Below are 18,982 nucleotides of genomic sequence, written 5' to 3'. Positions count from 1 at the left end.
ACAGACAGACAGACGACATTTTTTGGTAGCTACTGCTAATGCATCCATCTCTACGCGGCATTGTACCCTAAATCACATGGTGATAGTGGGGTAAATAGTTTTAAATAACAATGTGAAATGATGATAACAAAAAAAATACCCGGTTCATTTGTTGTGGGCTCTTCTTAGACCAGGGCGCGTTTGGAACCCTCGTAGCTGAAGGTTAAAGTTGGCGAACGAAGTTATCACCATCCCCTTACAATTATGTAAGCATATATGTATACACGCTTCCTAAGTGCCTGTGATAGGCCTACATGAATGAAGAAATTTTGAATTTGATCATCAGGCTTTCAGCTTATCTATCACTTTTGAATTTATGAGAAGAGAAAAAAGTGCATACATTTCGTTATAACGTATTTAATTCATTACTAAAGCTTATAATTTCGTCTCGCATTTCCGAAAACTCCGCCAACCTCAAAATCCCGTAATATCCGCATTTCAAATTCCCTCTGATTGACGTTGACTGTCAGCGGCAAAGAGCCCAGTCGATGTGAAAGTGGTCTATTTCACGCGAAAACAGAATTTCAAACGTTCGGCTTTGAACACGTTACATCATTATTTTTTCATATTCGATTTCATTCAAAGCAGCTTATCGAAATGAATGGTATCATTTGCTAATTTCTGTTGCCAAAGCATTTCTGTGTACCAGTCTGAAGGGCGTAGTATCCGGTGGAATAACAGTCACGTGAGGCTTAACACCTACGCCTCAGGTTTATAATAATAATAAAAAAAAAAAAATTAAATCCGGTGGGAGGTATGCCGGTAGCTTACGAAATTTTAAAGCAGATATGTGACTTCAGTCATATAAATCTGAGATTGCAATGGGTTCCTGCTCATATAGGCATAAGAGGAAACGAGGAGGCTGATAGACTCGTAAAGTTAGCAATATCAAAAGGCACAGACCTACCTATTTTACCATTCTATACGGAAATATTAAATAATTACAAAACTATATGTTATGATAAATTTAAAGAGTATTTTGACATTAGAAGTAGAGAAAAGGGTATTTGGTATAAAACTATTCAATGCCAGCCTCCTCGTTTTCCTTGGTTTGCTAATATAAGATTAAGTAGAAAATGTATAGCATTAGCTCATAGCTTGCGTTCTGGACATTATCCATCTAATAAGTTCGCATTTCTAATGAAGAAAGCTAGTTCTGCCAACTGCGATATTTGCGGTACGATGGATGATGTCCAGCATGTACTGGTGGAATGTAGCAGATACAATTTGGAGCGACTAGATGTTATGCGGCGGTACAAAATCAACAGATTTGACGTGGGTGCTCTAACGAGCCTTCTCTCTCAACCGGCCACAGAAGGTTTCAGGTCTGTTGTTGAGATATTTGTGCAAAGGCAGTAATAACAGATTTTATCTGTTACATTTCCCTTATATTAATATAATTATTAGGTTTTTTGTTTACTAGTTACTTAAGGGATAATGGGGCTGGCATATCCGTGTTGGATAAAAGTCCCAAATAAATAAAGATTAAAAAAAAAAAAAAATCCGGTGGGAGGCTTTAAATTTTTAAATTGGCTTTGGCCATGTCTAGTTACCACCCTACCGGCAAAGACGTGCCGCTAAGCGATTTAGTGTTCCGGTGCAATGTCGCGTAAAAACTGATTAGGGGTATGACAACCATACTCCCTAACAGGTAAGCCCGCTCGCTACCTCTTAGAAATGCATCATCACTTACTACCAGGTGAGATAAGAGATTATAGGTAAGGGCTAACTTGTAGTGAAATAAAAAATCAGGCAATTATATAAAAAACCTACATACATACATACTACATTAACTCTGAAATCACAACACTCCTTTCTTGACAGTGCCGTAAAAAGAATACTTTGATCTCAGAAACAAAATAAAATCTTGCTCGATATTGCATATATCTCGTTGGGTAAATTGTAAAAAAAAAATAGTTGGAAAATCCAGAAGTGCAAGCCTCATAATCACATTCATTACAAAAAAATTGAGATTATTTGTAAATAATAATTAAACATCTAATTATACCGGGAAAAGAAATAGTCTTCTATTCCTCAAAATACTGAAGCCTATAAAAAAAAATTTAAGTTAACGTGACCACAAGATACGGGATCCGCACATACAGACACACGGACAGACACAATTTTTTAATTAGTTTAAATAATAAAAAGAGATTTAAAAATATCATTAGTGTTAAAAATAGTGTTTTTCTCAACATTTGATTATTTATATTCACTTATAAAAGCAATAAAGAATAAAAAGAAATAAAAAGGAAAAAGTATCTAAATAATTGGACTTTGCTCATGAGATTACCGCCTGTGGAGTGTTGAGTCGATCGTTATTATTCCAATCGTCGTTTCAGACAATGGTCTTGCGAAAAGCTTTTACCAACATCTTAATCTTAAGCTTTCACTTGGTTGTTGGATCGAGGGTCGAATACAGAAGGCAGTAGTCCTTGAAACGGCGCGCATTGTGAGGAGGTTCCTCACTCTGGAGCCCTGACAGCTGGTTGTTTTCGACGGTTTACAATATTTTGTGGTAACAGTGCATAATTACTTAATTGAGTGAGATTGCAGTCAAGGGCTGACTTTTAGTGGAATTTTAGAAAATATATTTGTAGTGGTGTCGCCCGTAAATTTTAGTTTTTTTTTCAGTACTGTATGTTTTTCTTCATAAAAAATATCAAATTTCCGTCCCTATATAAGGTGCTAAGCAAATGGGTTTTGCTGTTAAATGAGGCTATCGAATGAATAAATTCAATTGACCTTTAGCCAAAAACGAAGGCTAGGTATTATACAGATCAAATTCGATAAGTATTTAATCGCGCAGCAACTCCTGTCTTATATTAAAAGTCGGTTATAAATAGAAATCATCCCACAGGGGAAGCCGCGTGAATGCAGGCAGCAATTTAAAATTCTATTCATTCAAAACAACCAGCTATTCGTTTGAAATTGCGGAGTACGGGGAAAAATTAGATTACTAGTCGCCGTAGCGGGAAAAATGAATTTTCACCCGACTTACGGCAGACATTGACGAATTTCCTTTTCATTATAAGATTTTATTTCAATTTTCACAAGATGAGCGAGGAGTTTGTCCTTATTACCTTTTTTTAAGTTGTATGAGGAAGATAAAATGGAAATAAAAAGTTGAAAATATGATTGATGTCAATTGCAGAACGAATTAAGCGAGGCTTCCGTGTTTACTTGGATGGCTATCTGTTTGTTTGTCATTACCACCTCAACTATATTCATAAAACTTGGTTCTTTTGCTCTTAAAATTAAATAAAGAAATATGGGTATCACAGTTTCTGGAAGAACTGCCGGTAAAATGTTTAAATCGACTGATTTTGATGAATTAGCTAGCGCAACGGTGAGCACTGTGAATTTAAGAAGGAGGTCCCGGGTTCGGTTCCGTGGCCGTGGGTTACCTACCGACAAAGACGCGCCGCTAAGCGATTTAGTGTTCCGGTGCGATATCGCGTAGAAACCTCCTAACAGGTTAGCCCGCTACCATCTTAGACTGCATCATCACTTACCAGGTTGCAGTCAATGGCTAACTTGTAGTGGAATAACAAAATTCCAAAATTCAAAAAAATTCAAAATTCAAAATTCATTTATTTCAATTAGGCCTAATAAAACCACTTTTGAAACGTCAAGTCTGTCTGTGTGTAGTGAGTCTACAACCGGTTTGGAAGGCAGATTCCACCGAGAAGAAGCCGGCAAGATACTCAGCAGTTGCTCTTTTTCAACATCAACAGTTTACATTTTACATTTTAAAATTCATTTTTCTATCTTGTGAGAGATAATAGCGGAGCCGGGTGCTTCCAAGCAACCTTGTCATTAAGAAAACTCAAAGTTTTGACTGATTGTTAGTAACATCTTAATATATATAAATCTCTTGTCACGATGTTTGTCCGCGATGGACTCCTAAACTACTTAACCGATTTTAAATTAAATTGTCACACCGTGAGCAGCCTGTTCCAACTTAAGAGATAGGATAGTTTAGATTTTTAATTATAGTCGCAATTTTATTTTATTGCAAATTATTTTTCTATAATTAATTGACAGTCACATGTTATATACATATAATACTACTATACTAATTTAAGGCTTAGCGATACTGAATGCTTTAAAAACAAAATCAAACGCAGACGAAGTCGCGGGCAACAGCTAGTATATTATAAGAATTGCGGTGATAGACCAGTGGGTAAGGCTCCGGCTTTCCTTTCGTGGAGACCCAGTTCGAGCCCCGGCACGCACCACTGACTTTTCCCACTTGACTTTCCCCCCTTATGTGCGTTTTAAGCAATTTAAATATAACTTGCTTCAACGGTGAAGAAAATCATCGTGAGAAAACCTGCATGCCTTAGTGGTCTCTAAAAGGTTCTCAAAGGTGCGTCGAGTCCACCAATCCGCACTGGGCCAGCGTGGCCTTAACCCCTCCTCATTGTGTAGGGAGACCCGTGCCCTGTAGTGGGCCGGTAATGGGTTGATATGATGAGTGTTTGCATGTTCAACTACGGATCAAGGCCCGCAATTCCCAGTTCAGAGTCTTACTGCCATCGCTTAGAACATTGTTATTTTGATATTGTTTACGGCCTTAAATACATTATATAAATATGGAATACTTTGTCGTCCTTAGAATAAGGTATTTTAGAGACACCAAAGTAGTAAAAAACATTAAAAAATCATTTCTGCATGTAGTTTGCAAGCTGTTGATCAAATTAAGTACCTCTTCAGATATTTTTTTCTCTCTCATAATGATGATATATTCTTGTCTACGTGTGTTTGTCACCTAACCCTTTAAAATGGCTAGACCAATTTCAATGTCAGTTTGTCAAAGTCAAAGTCAAAGTCAAAAATATCTTTATTCAAGTAGGCCCATAGGTGGCACTTTTGATGCGTACATGAGAATTACACGGCAGTGAGATGATGGCGATAACCACATTCGTAAACTTAAAACTAAAGCTACGAGGGTTCCAAACGCGTCCTGGTCTAAGAAGAAGCCTACAACAAACTTAGCCGGGTGTTTTGATTTTTGTTATCACCATCTCACAATGTCATTTAAAATTATTTTTATATATTTGTGTGTGTATATAACCTCCCTTCCTGAATAGTTTGAAAAGACAATTGGTCCCAGTAGGTGACGCTGCTTTATCCGGCAGGAAAACGTTTGCAAAGTTCGCTAGTGTCATATAAAATCGACATTTTAAAATAATAGTGCTAGCGATGACAGCGAGGTCCCAGGTCAAAAGCATAATGTGTCCAAAAATAGTGTTGCGCGAAATGGGCCACTTTGAAATCGACTGAGCGCATTGCCGGTGACAGCTCGCGTCAATCAACGCAAGTTTGAAATGCATTACGCGGATTTTGCTCGTCAGCTGAGGGAGTTTTAGGAAATACGCACGAAATTAAGTTTCGTCATAGGTAATTAAATGCCTCGTTTTGTCCAGTGGTGGGCGTGCTTAACTAAGGATCACGAGGGTTTGGATTCGATTCTCGGATCAGTTTAAGAATTGGTCAAGTATATCTTTATTAAAATTGGCACATAGACGGCACTTCTGCTGGGTACATTACATATAAAATGACTGAACCTAAATTTGTATCCTAAAACTAAAGCTACGAAAGTTGCAAACGCGTCCTGGTTTAAGAAAGAGCCTAACCTAGCCGTTTTTTGTTATCACCATCTAACATTGTCAGTAAAAACTATAATAATAATAATAAATAATAAAAATCGTTTATTTCGTTTCTTACATTGTAAATGATGCATGTTGTGAAGACCTCCTAGTAAGCATCAAAATACCTGTGTCAGGAGGACTTACTCTTCCATAGCAAAAACAAGATAAAATAAAAATAAAACGATTGAGTAGTGTGTCTTGGTGTGTATGGTGTGCGCACACACACACAAACATGTTTATGTTTGTGTGTGTGCGCGCGTGAACTATAGACATCACACTAAATTAATAAATATATTATGATTATACACACATCGCCATCTAGTCCCAAAGTAAGCGTAACTTGGGTTATGACTTATGAATACTAAGAATCATGTTGTAAAAGCGTATACTCAATCCCACAAAAGTGTTCTGCACCTTTCGCAGACGATATGCTATCTACATACGGTATACATACGGTACTCAGGAGCCCCAAGTCCCGTCGTGACCACGATCCATGCAAATGGGTCGAAATATCGACAAATCCAAAAAATTATCGTGGTATGTACCCGTTGATCTATATTTAAGAAACTGGTATGGTAAACGATAAATAAAGTTTGAAGTTTAAACAATAATATAAATACATATCCAGGCTAATGCCTATGCTGTAAAAACGAGCCGGCGAGCACATAATAGATTAAGCTGCAGTGTTTATTGGGCGCTCGTAAATAAGGCTGCCGTATGCTGCGTTTTGCCGCGCCACTAACGGGCTATTTAGCGGTCACGTCTAAATGGCGTAGGCGCTAAAGCCACTGGAAGAGATATCGAATTATACATGCTAATGCCACAGAATTAGGGACGTACAGAAACCGAATGAATGAATGAATGTCATCATCATCATCATCATCATCATCATATATTGGATAGAAGCAGGCGTTACTCTGCGGAAATAAATAATATGTAAATATAAATATACTACGACAATACACACATCGCCATCTAGCTCCAAAGTATGCGTAGCTTGTGTTATAGCTACTAAGTTGACCTATGAATAATGTTTAATGATTCATATACATAAATACTTAATAATATATACATATAAACACCCAGACACTGAAAACAATCATGTTCTTCACACAAACATTTTCCAGTTGTGGGAATCGAACCCACTGCCTTGGACTCAGAAAGCAGGGTCGCTGCCCACTGCGCCAATCGGCCTTCAAATCCATGATATATTATGAAAATTAAGCTTAATTGGCTATACTCCGCGAAAAGCAGGAGAATCTGTATGGTTTAATTTATAATTTCTTCAATCAATGTGTATTATTACATGTAACCTATATTTAAACTTAGAGAATGTATTCGAATAATGAATTATTCTTCCTTTTTTATAAATTTAAAATGCATATATAAATTTTCGGAACCGACAGGATTTGAACATGCGACTCTCTAACAATCGCGGCTCTTTAGTCTCTGTGGGTTCGGTTCCTACAACTGGAAAATGTTTGTGTGATGAACATGACTGTTTTTCAGTGTCGGGGTGCTTATCTGTATTTTATAAGTATTTATGTAAATTATTCATAAAAATATTCATCAGTCTTCTTAGTACCCATAACACAAGCTACGCTTACTTTGAGGCTAGATGGCGATGTGTAGTATGATAGACATGTATTGTCATAATATATTTATTTAAGCTACGGCTCTCTTTTCGCCGAAGCCGAAATTAGTATATGCCTATTATATTATCAGTCTTTAGCGTGCGTTTTATCTTGTTCTAAATTACTCTCCATTCTCATATAAGATGCTTCCAGTAGACCACAGCCCAGTGTAATTGAGCATCGGTTTTGGAGCAACACCAAGCAATTTAACAGTTACAAGCCCGACGTTCCCTATCATTCGAGCGATTTGATGCTCAACCGGCTTGTAGAGAGATTTATTATAATTTTTTTACTCCACGACATGTTAAGCCTTAGCGCACTCACAACTGGTAGTAAGTGATAGTGCAGTCTACGATGGTAGCGGGTTAACCTGTCTTGTGTTTGGCAACCCAATTCGGCTTATAAGCGGCAACGTTACAGAACGCTAAAACGCTAAATCATTCTTTGGTTTTAGAGTAGCTACGCTCGAATCCTTTCACTGAACTGTCTGCACAAGAATTATAAATATACAACGTGTAACCGAATTACGAAATACTGTTGAAGGGTGCATGAGTATATTTCATAAGGAATCACCCTGTAAAAACATTAAATCAAAAGAAGCATATTTATTTTTCCATACAAACGAATTCAACACATTTTAATCGTTCACTTTTGACAACCCTATTGAAGATAAAAATCACCGATACGCGCGTAGTACCTACGCTACGCGACTGGTATATTTATAGTAGATTAAATAAGTGAAAGGAGTCACCTGATTTTAATTTTAGGGCTGTACCAAATGTTTTTTGCCCTTAAACTTATGGCAGTGGTTTACTCAAAAACTATTAGCGTTTAGGTTTCACAGATCATTCTCAGAAACATTAAATCAAAAGAAGCATATTTATTTTTCCATACAAACGAATTCAACACATTTTAATCGTTCACTTTTGACAACCCTATTGAAGATAAAACTCACCGATACGCGCGTAGTACCTACGCTACGCGACTGGTATATTTATAGTAGATTAAATAAGTGAAAGGAGTCACCTGATTTTAATTTTAGGGCTGTACCAAATGTTTTTTGCCCTTAAACTTATGGCAGTGGTTTACTCAAAAACTATTAGCGTTTAGGTTTCACAGATCATTCTCAGAAACATTAAATCAAAAGAAGCATATTTATTTTTCCATACAAACGAATTCAACACATTTTAATCGTTCACTTTTGACAACCCTATTGAAGATAAAACTCACCGATACGCGCGTAGTACCTACGCTACGCGACTGGTATATTTATAGTAGATTAAATAAGTGAAAGGAGTCACCTGATTTTAATTTTAGGGCTGTACCAAATGTTTTTTGCCCTTAAACTTATGGCAGTGGTTTACTCAAAAACTATTAGCGTTTAGGTTTCACAGATCATTCTCAGAAACAGTTAATAATGTACCTCTAAAGCATGTTAAGTAATATTTTATCAAAATATTTCTTCGTATCTGTATACCTACAAAGAAATACGGCTATGTGGTACGGCTACAGTATTCATCATGTTCATGACCTAATCTAATACTAATATATAAAGCTGAAGAGTTTGTTTGTTTATTAACTTGAACGCGATGCTCTCAGTAACTATTGATCCGATTTCAAAAATTCATTAAGTTTTGGATAGCCCATTTATCTAAGAAGGCTATAGGCTCATTATTGGTCTTATTGAGAATGTTTCAAAGTTGGGGTTTTTTTTTCTTTTTCGCCGCGTACGGTAAACGGTTAAAGTTTCTATAAATCATGTATAACAAAGTAGTTCCCCATTAAAAGTTTTAAAAAAAAACCGCGACTGCATGACTATCTTTCAAGGTCTACTTATACGGACGAAGTCACGGAGGATCGCTAGTATATATATAAATCGCCTGTAAATAGAGCAACATTTCGCAGGATATGCAAGGAACGAAATCTACAAATTGCCATGCTGTGTGATGGACATAAATGTTTTTCAGTTTCTGGGTTTTTATCTGTATATTATAAGTATTTATGTGTACTATATTCATAAAAATATTCATCAGCTATCTTAGTACCCATAACACAAGCTACGCTTACTTTGGGGCTAGATGGTGAAGTGTGTAATGTCGTAGGATATTTATTGCACGCCTAATAAGCGAAGCGTTGAGGTGGGTATTACTGTCAGTTTACGTACACCGAGTGATTCTCCAACTTAAAATGTCACGTTTTTTTATTCTTGATTGCTTTTAAAGTGAATATCAATAGACAAATGTTGAGAAAAAACACTATTTTTAACACTCATGATATTTTTAAATCTCTTTTTATTATTTAAACTAATTAATTTTTTTTAACGTTCTGTCTTGGACGTCTGTGTGTCTGTATGTGCAAATGCCGTATCTTGTGGTCACTATAACGAGCGAAATACTTCACTAATGGAGTTGGTTTTTTTATAGCCTTCATTCAGTATTGAAATGAAATGTAATGAAATGAAAATACACTTTATTGTACACCTAACAGAAATTTAATTATAAACAAAAACAACACAATTAAACACAGGTACAATGGGCGGCCTTATCGCTAAAAAGCGATCTCTGCCAGGCAACCCAACAAAGGAAAGGGAAAAAAAAACACAGACTTAAGTATTTTGAGGAATAGAAGCCTATAATTAGATGTAGTTTAATTATTTTTTACAAATAATCTCAATTTTATTCTAATGAATGAGGCGTGCACATTTCTATTTTCCAACTATTTATTATATACTTCCCCATACGAACTCTTTTTCAAAAAGCTCTACTACACACTATATACTAATAATAAAGTACGTACTCTGAAAATAATAACCCTCACTGGTTAAACCCAATTAATTCGTGCCCCCTTCCCCCCTAACAATTATAGATATTATCATAACCGCTGGGGGAGAAATAGTCAAATGAATTTGTTTACAAATAACTAAGATATCGCTCGCAATTCGATTGTAGCCGAGGGCGAAGTTTGTATCTAGTTTGTTTATTGCAATTCCTATTATTCTGGTACGATTTTCCCAATTTGTATGGATTTTCTGTGACCAGCAAGCACCGCAGTTTAACTCTTCAATCCCGTTACAAATACCTGTTACTGATGGCTTTTTTATATAAATAAGATAAATAAATACAATACGACTCCTAAGTATTCGTAGCTTGTGTTATAGATACTCAGATGTCCGCTGAATATTTTGATGAATAATATACATACATACTTACAACACCCAGACACTGAAAAATATTCATGTTCATCACGCAAACATTTTACAGTAGTGGGAATCGAATGTGGCCAACACTTAGGAGAGCATGCATATAAATTTGTTAAGCCGCAAGTGACACTGACAAATAAACCCTTTATACCGGAATACAGCATTGCAACAATGCTGCTTTGCTGTAGAAATAAACATGCCATAGTGGGTACTTCCCCGGACGAGCTCTGTTAGAAAAAGCTCTTAGATTACGTAAGAAAGCTTGATATCAATAAAGCCACAGTTTGCTACATTATTACCGTGTGGCCACGGCAGATAAGAATACATTTGTTACCACCGGACTTTGCGCTGAGGTCGTACGATGCGAGGGAATATGAAGAAAAACATGCAGCATCGTCCTCGGTGCAACTACTACCATCTACTGCAATCCCGTCTGCCCAGTGTAGTGATTGCGGCGTTGTGAAATATGTGTTGTATTGAGGCAAACAAAAAACAAAATCAATACAGCCCTTTTCAAGCACAGCCTTGGCATGATGAACTTATTTAAATCATAAAGTCTCAAATGACTAAACGAATTTTATGCTAAGTTCCTAACAAAACCTACAAGTCCTTTGAATGGCATCTAAACTGTTAACGCAATATCATCACGGGCAAAAGGCCATATCACAAGACCACCACAAATTGTCCACATTACTCCAGCCGTGTAGTCCATTAGAGTAAATTAATCAAGTGTCCGTAGCTATTAAGTACTCATGCACCTAACAACGAGCGATAGCTTAGCGACACACCACTGACACGTAGACGTACGTGTTGTGTAATAAATCATGTGTTGTTTCCCGTCTTAGCGTGTTTCTGGTGTTTGAACTGGGCGTTCTTGTTCACTGAGGGCAGCGATGGTAAAAATAACCTTTTGAAAAAGGTAATGAGTCAGTGAAATGTTACAGTATTGATAGTAAAGAAAATCTTCATCACAGATTTCTACATTACTTCCTATTATCAATACTTTTACATAAATTACATTACCTACTGTGTTTATATTTAGTGTGCTTATAAATGTGGTTGAATGAACTTAAACTATTTAAATCTATGTAGTTTATCACATTGAAAAAAAAAAGTAATTCTTGATAACATTTCTAATTAAATGACTGTCGAAACCACCAGCAGAGCTATTCACAATGGCCATTTTCATATATCGACAACTGAATCCGAGGTGAGATTGCGAAAATCTACTCTATCAAATAGTGCAGGTGCCGTCACACCTACAAATAAGACGATCAAAGAAAATAATTGCCTGGAAGTATACACTAAAAAAATGCATGATATCTGAAGCACGGCTCCACTAGTCAAATAAAAAAATATCCAAGAGCTATCGAGTTTAAAGTGAATCAATGGTTTTAGGGTTTATAAGAGTGTGATTGAAGAGAAATTAATAGCAGCCCAAAAAAACTGTAATTTACCTATTTCAAATTTTATCTTTCCGAAGTTTTTTTTTGCTAACGGTAACTGTCAATGACATGGCTTCGGATTTGTGGATTTTACAAATTTTCCACACACCGATAGCGTCCGTTATATTATTACGTATATCCAATACTGTTCTTTGTCTACAGAAATCTACGAATAAATACAATAGAATTGGAGATACAACTATAGCATGAACTCAGAAAGAACATAAAACAAATAAATAAGTATCAGCGCATCACAATAATGGGGCTAGATAGACATAAAGGCGGTAACTGCGTAGTCCAAATGAGAAATGGCTAAACAATAGTGGCGAATAAAAATAAATGACTGCCTCACTTCCTCGGACTAAGTTTTTGTGAGTTCATCGGAAGGTCTTTAGAATGAATTCTTAGTGCGGACCGTCCGCAGAAAAAACTAATTGTTAACACTTGATTACAATAATAAGCAAGGAAGTTTTCTGTCAAATGATAAATACTATAATCCTTTGATTTAAACTTTCTTACTGTGTACCTAACCTAACCTAACTATCCTTTGATCACATCAAGCTATTATCGACCCACTACAGGGCACGGGTCTCCTCCCACAATGAGAATGGCTATACTTTAAGCACCTGGAGTTCTCTTGAACGAAGATAAATTAAATCCGATAGTTAATTTTATAGTTATAACTGACGGACCATCCTAAACAAAAAAGGACGGCTCGAGAAATCATTCGAGGGCTCATCATAAGCTTCTTTGCGGAACATAACAAGGGTTTCATGCTCGTTGAAGATTAATATTGTTATTATAATTAATGACAGGGAAATCTGTGCCACTTACAAATGTTTTTCTAAGGATTTTTTTGTTGTCCGTACAACATCCGGCGCGAGTGGAGAGGGGGAGCTAAAGAAAAGTAGTGGGGGCTGATATCCGGCGCGGCGCCGGTGTGGCGCGGTGCTCTTCATAACTTCTTCTGTCAACCTAATTATTGTACCTACGACTGCCGGTGCACGGCCAGTACAAGGTAAAACATATTAAAAACCATTTTATGAATATAAATTGTAGCCTAGTGGTTAAGATTTCAGCATCTCTTTCGGAGGGACAGAGTTTGATCGCCAGGCAATATATGTGTCAATGTTTTGTTAATAAATACGCCATATTGTATTTGTCTTTACTTCATAAACTGACACTCAGAAGACCAAGAATGCTCCAACTATATTATAATATATTATTTACAGAACAATTGCTGACTGAACAAGGTACTTGAAACTGGTAAGGCATAATGGTAAGTACAGATTTATGTACACATTTAATGAAATCAACGTTGCTTTAGCGTGATGGAAAGCATCGTCAGAGTTATCTATAGTGTAAAGTCTACTAATCTATATTTAAACATAATACAATGAATTATTTTTAAGTCTTTAACAGTTATTCATTGTAAAGTCAACATATTGAAGAAATTGCTTTTAACACAGATTCTCCTGCTTTTTTGTATTTTGATATAATTCATGGAATTCCACAAAGTAACGCCCTGCTTCTGTCCAATATATTTGAACAGCCTACGGCCTAAACGCTTCTCAATCTGCTCTGGTGTCAAAGTCAAAGTTAACTCAAAATATCTCTATGCAAGTAGACCCATAGATGGCACTTAAAATGCTTATATTACAATATTAATCATGTGCTTAAAATGCTTATATTACAATATTAATCATGTGTACACGGTAGTGAGATGATGGTAATAACCATATTCCTAAACATAAAAATAAAGCTACGAGGGTTCCAAACGCTCCCTGGTCTAAGAAGAAGCCCAGGTCAAACTTAGCCGGGTGTTTTTTTCATTTAAAATTATTACCTGGTTCGAGCAATAATTCACACGCAAGTCTTTTATACTATAACTGGACTTTTCTTTCAGCTTACGTTTAATACACAATGGGTAGTTTATTGTAAAATTGTAAATTAATATCACAAAATGTATTAATATACTATATTTATAACACTGAATCTATCACCGTTTAGTATGTGCTGAAATAAAGTGTGAATAAATATGAATACGTCAGTTAGGAAAACGTTTTTGAAATTTAATTTTAAGGGGGCCAATAAAGATTGAAGTAAATATTAAGTTTAACTTAACGTTGGTGAAGCTGCAGACAAAACTAGTTGTTACCTAAAAGTTAAGTTCTTTACTTAAGCACACCAACCCACTGTGAAGCAATACGTTGGATTTAGAGCTTAGGCTCGTCCACCAATTTATGCGGAGGCCTAACCTCAGAAGTAGGAAGTTAAAAAGGCTAATTATGTGGCTGTTATTGCTATAAGTTTATAAAAGTATCAAACCAATCGCTCTCGATCTCACACAAGTTTCAGTAAACGAAGAATTCCCTCTATTGTTCGCTCACAAGAAACTGTATTATAAGAAAATAGGTATAAGAAACTTCTCTCTATTCCATTTCTATTCTTCCCGATACAATATTCTTACGTGGTTCCTTAATTACGTGCGGAGTAACAACACGCTCCCAGCTAAGAACCCTTACGATAAAACTAGCATATCAGTCCACGACAGTATCTCGCCTATTATATCGACCAATTAACGATAAGATAGGAAATTATTTACGCTAAACCGCGACCGATTCTGTTAGCGAAAATTCATTCAATTGCTTTCCCTTATGAATCCAATACAATAGTTAAAAAGTAAGTCGGTTATTTACCGGATATACTTCGGTGAGTGTGCTCAGGAACTTCTCAATGTTGTTGTTCCTTCAGCGTTCTACCACGAAACAACGGGACACCGTGAGTGGTGGCATCCTTATGTGGTTGATATTCCATCAACACGCACGAAACGTTTTTTTTCCACGTTTTGTGAAACGTACCGCTCAGTCGCGTGCATAGAGGGTATTCACGGGGTATGCAGATGACATAAAATGAAGGAAACCCCAGTACGCGTTATAAATACTCAAGGGTAGGCTTTTTATAACTCTTACAACGCCAATCCGTAAGTTTTTTATAACTCGTACTGGAGTTTTTTTTTTTCATTTTATATCATCTGCATACCCTGTGCATAACCTCTATGCGCGCCACTGGTACCGCTAGGATGTGGAACGCCCTCCCAGCAACTGTGTTTCCTGCCACGCAGAATTATAGTACCTTCAAGGCAAGAGTGAATAGGCTTTACTACACAAGCGTGCTCCAACCTAGACCTCATCATTGCTTTCTAACGGGCATGATAGCCATCAAGCTCTGGTCTATAGTTAATAAAAAAAAAGTCTGCTTTTTGTAGTTTCTCTATCGCTGGTGGTGATTATGAGCAAATCCTTTCCTTAGGAGAGGCCTTTAGTCCAGCAGTGGACGGCTACAGGCTATAGATGAATAATTTCCGAATATTCAAAAATTGTATTTATTGTACGCTTACTAGATGACTAAATGAGTTAAAAACTCTAAACGGTCTGTACCTCTTCACATTTTTTTCTCTTTTACTATAACTTTAAAAAAAGAACGTTCTTGAATAAGCTAAAGATATTTTTTTTTACATTTATTATATTATGTATTATTTTATTTGTGTAATCTAGTCCAAGTATTAGTGTATATGTAGTTATTAGTATGTTATTAGTTTTTGATATGCACAACCTGCATTATGTTATCCTAAGGTTGCCTGGAAATGATCGTTACGAAGCGATAAGACCGCCTTTTGTATACTCTCTGTGTTTTTTTTAATTCTTTTTCTTTATTTTTATTTGTGTGCAAATAAAGAGTATAAATAAATAAATAAAGATACAGTCAGAGTTTTACTCTGTTCAAAAATCGTAGATTCCTATTTACCAATTTTGGTTAACCTGTACAATTAAAATAAAATAACGTAAGCCCTTAAACAATGTTTTCTAAAGGCCAATACTGCGGCAGTTTAATTTCTATACATGTATTGTTAGTTGTTCTTATAACGTCAAATATTATCGTGTCGGTTATGCTAGACCTGCAGGTATGAATAAAACTATACAGGAAATGTTGTAGTAAAAAAGGTAACAAATAGTCGGGTCGGTACCTTGCGTTGTTGGCCACTAATGAAACACCATTTATCATTCTGACTGCCAAATAAAACCTTGGAACAAGTGATTGACCCCAAGCACAAGCGTCTAACCAATTAGTTCGACACCTTTTATATTTAAAAAAAAATTCAAATTCGGCAAAAATCGCATTAATTTAAAGAAACTGCGGAAATAAATTTTGAAAATCGGCCAAACAACGACGAAGAAAACATTTAAGATACCGTTAACGTTTAATTGTTTTTCATACAAAATACCTTGAACAGAAATATGTTCTTGCACCATGAGAAAACAAGGATTAACATAACATGAGGTCTCATCGTAAGAAGTGTAAAAAGTGCTTTTTTCGATTACTGGCTCTATGCGCATCGCATTTCAGTCTGTTTTTAATTAAAGTAATTATACATCAGTTGATTTAACGGTGAATCAAAACATCGTGAGGAAACCTGCATTCCTAAGAGGTCTTCATAATGTTCTCGAAGACGTGTTAAGTCTATCATCCGCATGGTGGACTACGGCCTGATGCCTTCTCAATATTCTTCATCTTCATCATATAATAATAATAATGTCGAGACAGTATGTTTATGTAGGTATATATTAATAAAATATGGCCTGTAAAAGTTGATCAATTATTTACCGGCGAAGGCGGAAGATCAAATTTTATATTTATTTATTTATATATTTCAAGTAGGGCTAAATATAATTTTATTTAGAATAAACTTAATAACCATTACAAAATAGCATTAATGTTTAGTAAATATATAAGCCGTCTAAATGTTCATATGGACATGGTACTCAAAATGCTGGCGCTATTGCCCCTTTGCGTTTTCACCTCCTAGGGATGAGAACGAAGCCGGTCTCCTGTATAAGAAAGCTTTAACAAAATTTTTTATTCCTTAAGTAAAAACGCCCTCGCTTGTGCTTTGCAACCGCGAAATTCCGCAATAAGTTTAATTAGAAGTCTGGACAAAGAAAATAAACCGGAGCTGGACTTTTTAGAAATACATCTTTACCGTTGTTTCGATCTGCTGCTTAACACAATACATCGACGTATTAAAACCTTGAGCTGTTTATTTTGTAAACAGCCTACTAAAAAGAACCTTTTCAAGATGTCGTAAAACCCCTCCGACCTGCATTTAACTATCATCATCATCGTCACAACAACCCACTACAGAGCACGGGTCTCCTCCCACAATGAAAAAAGGGTTAAAGCCGTAGACGCTGGCCCAGTGCGAATTGGTGAACTCCACACATCTTTTCTTTAGTTTTTTTTTAGTTGACTTTATTAAATTAGGTATTTTAACGCTACCTTGCCTACTCATTTATAGAAATAGAAAATATTTATTAGAAAAACTCAGTACAATATTGTATATATTTATTTATTATTGATATTAATTATATAGGTATATATTAATTATTATCACTATCTATATATTTTATTGTAAGTTTGTTATATGTACATATTATATTTGTATATATAGGTTTATGCATGTTTATTTGCAACACATTACAGTTAAATGCACCATCTACCTCTCTTCTTGAGCTGTTTTAAACGCCTTTGGTTGCCTGGAAGAGATCTATGTATCAATAAGGCCGCCAAATTGTATACCTTTTGTTAAATTTTTACTTTTAATTTGTTATGTTTATGTGGTGTACAATAAAAGTGTATTCATTCATTCATACAATAAGTCTTTGGAATCCTGACCCCTAAACTAGGAAATCCCGTATCTTAGGGGCCAGTGCCTTCCCAAACATTGATTCAATCATTGAGATAATATATTGTTCACTTTAACAAAGGAAACTTGCAAAGGTATGTTGAGTGTATAATGTAGAAGTATACGTAGCGCAGCACAGAAACGTGTTTGCCAAAAGGACTCATTGTTACTAACGGTACCCTCATAGACTTCTATCCAAATATAACAGCCTTAAAAAGGCAACAAAGACTGTAGCAGGCATGGGCCAGAAGTTTTTAATAGGATACCAGGTAGCATAAGAGATGCACCAAATAATAATTTATTCAGGAAAAAACTGAAGACTTGGCTTGTCGAGAAGGCTTTCTACACTTATAATGAATTCTTGGAAAGTAAAATATTGTGAAGATTGACTTTACTTATTTGTTATTATAGAATAACATTATAATGAATTTATGAAGTCATATACATTTGCATGAGATAATTTATTATTTAATAATTGCTATGTGACGAATAATATTAATATTTATGAATAAATGACTATTGACTATTGACTATTGAACATGATATAGATCTCTCAGGCACGCAGGTCTCACAACGTTTTCCTTCACTGTTAAAGCAAGTGATATTTTAACTTAAAACGCACATAACTTCAAAGTTTGAAGTGCGTGCCGGGGATCTAACTCGGTCCCAAAGACTTCGATTGGCGCAGTGGGCAGCGACCCTGCTTTTTGAGTTCATGGCCGTAGGTTCAATTCCCAAAACTGGAACATGTTTGTGTGATGAATATGAATATTTTTCAGGACTTCGTCCGCGAATGAGTCGTCTAAAAAAAATAGTTGTATGTCCAATATAAATGATTCCGAGATTCCAACATAAATGAATCCTACATCGATTTATCGCCCCCGAAACCCCCTGTATACTAAATTTCATGAAAATCGTTGGAGCCGATACCGAGATTACAATTAAATATATACAAGAATTGCTCGTTTAAAGATATAGATAAGTTTTATGTATATTATTCATAAAAATATTCATCAGTCATCTTAATACCCATAACAGAAGCTACTCTTACTTTGGGGCTAGATGGCGATGTGTGTATTGTCGTAGTATATTTATTTAAAGAGAAGCCGCAGCCCCAAACGCTAGGGTATCACCGCTTCTATTCGGTAAGTATTTGTGTTGTACTCTCTTTTTCCAATATCGTTGGGTCACTCGGCTCGCACGCGGCACTGTAGGCGTGCCCGCGTGTTAACTCAATCTCATACATTATTTGTATTGTATTTATT

Source organism: Pararge aegeria, chromosome 10, assembly GCF_905163445.1.
Source record: "Pararge aegeria chromosome 10, ilParAegt1.1, whole genome shotgun sequence".
Taxonomy (NCBI): Eukaryota; Metazoa; Arthropoda; class Insecta; order Lepidoptera; family Nymphalidae; genus Pararge; species Pararge aegeria.
Note: the sequence above shows the minus strand (reverse complement) of the source record.